Raw genomic sequence first — 3,996 nt, forward strand, 5'->3', positions numbered from 1 at the left:
CACAAGTTCAATTACATTTGGATTCAATTTTTCAACAATAGCACCTGTGAATATGGTACAGGTTACTCAAATATTATGAACACATGGAGAAAATTTAATTCTGGGCAAAGTTTGAATTCTAGCATAACTGGTGCCAAAATCTATGCGAGCAGTGCTGAAAAGTCGCCGAACTTATCGGAAAAAGATCCAGGAGAGGATAATTACGATCTCAGGTAAGTAAGCAAGGAAAACTTCTACATTCAATTTGTTCATGGGAAAGATTATTATAAGCTGCAACACTATGCCAAATTGAGCAATGAGGCTATTTTTTGTTTAATGAATCAAGGATTCTACTTCTTTTGATTAAAATTTTGAATTTTATGTGGTTCTTAAGAGGGGAATTTAAGAATTTTGCTAATCTATCAAAATAGTTTAGGATTTCACATTTCAATTGGTGTATGGTTTGAAATAGCTCCCCTTCCTCGCTTTGTTGGACTAGCCCCTGTTGCATATGTAGTGATACGAATTAGTTACCGTGCTGCCTCTGATTTTTGCATCTATGAGATTGTATGAGCCTTTAGTGTACAATGGGAAGTTTCTTGTTGGTACATATGCAAGCACTAGTTTACAGATTGGAGAACCAATATGGGGCGGTTTTTATGTACTTGAAAATCAACAAAGAGTAGTTTACAGCTGGTAATCTTGACTCACTTTGTACTACTAAGATGAGAAGCACGTTTTTGTTCTTTTTATGGATTAATTCAAGTTTGTAACTGATCATTCATTCAGTCCATAATTACTGCTTGGCTTTTTGTTTAACCAAACAAGAGGTTGATCATATAATTGTTACAGTTGTGTGGCCCATATCTTTAAAAGATTATGATCTTTTTGAAGCAACGCTGTTAAGTTGGATCAACTAGGGTTTTGTTTAGGCTCTTGAGAGTTTATACCCTGTTCATTAATCTATCAGTACAAAGGATAAATTTCAAACCCATGTGATCTTTCATGAGATGTTTGCTAAAAATTTTGATTGGCATTATAGAGTTTTTCTTCAAGTTGATGAATCCAGAAGCTTTTTAGTAATGCTTTTGTGGGAATAGAGTATGTGTGTTTCTCATCCATTTCTAATTCAGTATTTGTGATATTTGTGGAAAAACAATTTGAGATGCCTGCTGGATGCTTAAGCTTTATTTCTAATCTTGTACGAAGATATGATAAAAAAATGTCACAATGTTGTTTAAAGTAGCATAATTAGTTCATTCCTCTTAGATTTTCTCAACCAGTGGATTACTAATACCTATGATTTGTTTCAGCAATGATAGTGATAACATGTATTTTGGGAGAAAAATGTCTAACTCATATATTTTGAGCGACCAACTAGTATTTATAATAGTACAAATCTAAAAAATTATTTACAAGAATACCCTTACTAATTTATTTATCTACAAAAGTACTTATATTCTCTTAAAACTCTCTCTCGAGTTAGAGCATATATATCATAAGCGCCCAACTTGTTACAAATGTATTTCGCCCTAAAGCCTCCTAAACTCGTTGTAAATAAATCAGCCAATTGATTTGTAGACGGTACATGAGATGTCTTGATGATTCCATCAAGTAATTTCTCTTGAATGAAATAACAATCAATTTCAATATATTTTGTTCTTTCATGAAACACTGGGTTAGACGCAATTTGAATAGCCGCCTGATTATCACACACTAAATCAACTCACACATATTCTGAGCCATAACGCGGTATTTAGATTCTGCACTTGATCTGGAGACAACTGTTTGCTTCTTACTCTTCCACGACACTAAATTACCACCAACAAATACACAATATCCTGTAGCTGATTTTCAATCTGAGGAAGAACCAAGCTAATCTGCATCACTGTATCCTTTAATATCAGTGTGTCCATGATTTTGATACAGCAACTATTTTTCATCAGCACTTTTAAGATACCTAAGAATTCATGTAACAGCATCCTAATGACTAGTACAAGGAATCTCAAAAAATTCATTCACAACACTTACTGCAAACAAAATGTCAAACCTCAGTATAGTGAGATAATTTAATTTACCCACAAATTTTCGGTATTGCGCAGGATCATCTAGTAATGCACCTTGATCTCCTACTAATTTTACATTAGGATCCATAAGAGTATCCACAGGTCGGCAACCTAACATTCCAATTTCACTCAACATATCGAGCACATATGTTTTTTGACATAAAAAAATTTCATATTTAGACCGAACTACCTCAATACCCAAAAAATATTGCAAGTGATCTAAATTTCTTTGTCTAAAAGTTTACCTACAGATTGGACTTAAGCTGCTGGATCTCCATAACATCATCACTTGTAATCACAATATCATCCATATAAACAACTAATAAAATCTTACCAGCATTAAAATACTGATAAAATACAGAATGATCTACTCCACATCTTGTCAGACTGAACTCCATAACAACACTACTAAACCGGCCAAACCAAACCCTAGGAAATTGTTTCAATCCATATAACAATTTTTTCGGATGACAAACCAATCACGAATTCTCCCCCTGAACAACAAATTCAGGAGGTTGTTCCATATATATCTCTTCTTCCAAATCTTCATATAAAAACACTTTTTTTACATCCAACTGATATAATGGCCAATTATAAGTTGCTGTCAAAGAGATAAGAAAATGAAAAGATGTATTCTTGGCAACAGGAGAAAATGTCCCTAAATAGTTTATTCCATACACTTGAGTAAATCTTTAACCACCAGACGAGCTTTCAATCTATCAATAGAACTATTAGGCTGCACTTTTATAGTGTACACTCATTTATAACCAACAACAGGTTTATCAGAAGGAAGAGGGACAAGATCCCAAATACCATTTTGCTCCAAAGCAAACATCTCTTCTTGCATAACTAATCTCCAATCAGGATAATTGAGAGCATGGGTAATAGATTTAGGAATGGACACGGAATCAAGTGAAACAACAAAAGAAAAATATGATAGAGAGATACGAGAATAAGAAACAAAATTAGAAATAGAATGAAAAGTACAGGTCCTCTTACCTTTGTGTAAAGCAATAGGAAAAATAGAATGAGAAATACAGTGTCTCTTACCTTGTGTAAAATAATAGGAAGATCTAACTCACAGGAGGGCGTCATACCCAGATTTGAAAATTGAGAGTTAATTGATAAAATGCGTGATGTATCAGGAGGATCTAATAGCACGAGAATCTAATTTATCCACCTCGAGAGTAAGCTGATGAACAAAACACACACATCCAAAAATACGAGAAGGTAATTTAAACACAGATTTATGAGAAAAAGGATGGAGTGAGGTAACTGGCCTCCAAAAATATTAGATGGAATGTGATTAATTAAATAGCATGTAGTTAAAACTGCATCATTCCAAAACTGTTTAGGCACATTCATGTGCAACAAAAATGTTTGAACAGCTTCAATTAAATGTCCAATTTTTCTTTCAGCAACTCCATTCTATTATGAAGTGTAGGGACAAGAGAACTAATGAATAATACCGAATTTAATCATAAAAGAATGAAAAAATATTGTTTCGCATTATCACTGTGAAATATATGTATAGGTACACCAAATTGATTCTTTATTTCTGTAGCAAATGCACAAAAAATGGAATATGGTTCTGAACAGTCTTTCATTAAATAAAATCATGTAATTCTGGAAAAGTCATCAACAAATATTACAAAATATTTAAAACCTTACTTTGAAATGACATGACTAAGACCCCAAACATTAGAATGAACTAACAAAAAGGGTCCAGAAACCCGTTTATTGACTCTAGGGGCAAAAGAAACACGATGATACTTTCCTAACTGACAAGACTCATATTCTAATGAAGATAACTGACTCAAACTAGGAATCAACTTCTTCAAATTTTGTAGAGACGGATGACCTAAATGTAAGTAAATTTCAAGGGAAGAAACAGTAGTAGGACACGCAATCGAACCATTGGAGTTAAGAAAATAAAAACCATTATGCTCAT

This window comes from Coffea eugenioides, chromosome 6 (genome assembly GCF_003713205.1).
Source record: "Coffea eugenioides isolate CCC68of chromosome 6, Ceug_1.0, whole genome shotgun sequence".
In the NCBI taxonomy this organism is placed as follows: Eukaryota; Viridiplantae; Streptophyta; class Magnoliopsida; order Gentianales; family Rubiaceae; genus Coffea; species Coffea eugenioides.